Source organism: Anabas testudineus, chromosome 17, assembly GCF_900324465.2.
Source record: "Anabas testudineus chromosome 17, fAnaTes1.2, whole genome shotgun sequence".
Classification (NCBI taxonomy): Eukaryota; Metazoa; Chordata; class Actinopteri; order Anabantiformes; family Anabantidae; genus Anabas; species Anabas testudineus.
The window spans coordinates 1,235,017-1,235,344 of record NC_046626.1 but is presented as its reverse complement, the minus strand read 5'-3'; positions in this window follow the sequence as shown (position 1 = coordinate 1,235,344).

Sequence of the window (328 nt, the reverse complement as noted above, 5' to 3'; positions counted from 1 at the left end):
CAGTGCTGAGATCTAAAACGTTTTGACTGCTGCATTTTGGATCATCTGCAGGAGTTTGATGATGCAGCTGATAACCCCGTCAGTAAGACATTGCAGTCAAGCTGAGGTATGACCAGAGCTTGAACAATGAGTTGTGTTGTGTAGTCCAAATGGACGGATCTGATCTTTTTGATGTTGAAAAGGGCAAATCTGCACGATGTGGAGACAGAAGATGTGGTCGATAAATCTCAGTTAAGATTTGTTGTTTTTTCAGATTCTCAAAAACTTGATTCCACAATATGAGACATATTATGTCAAACTGTAGCAATGAAGAGACTAAAGTCACTGC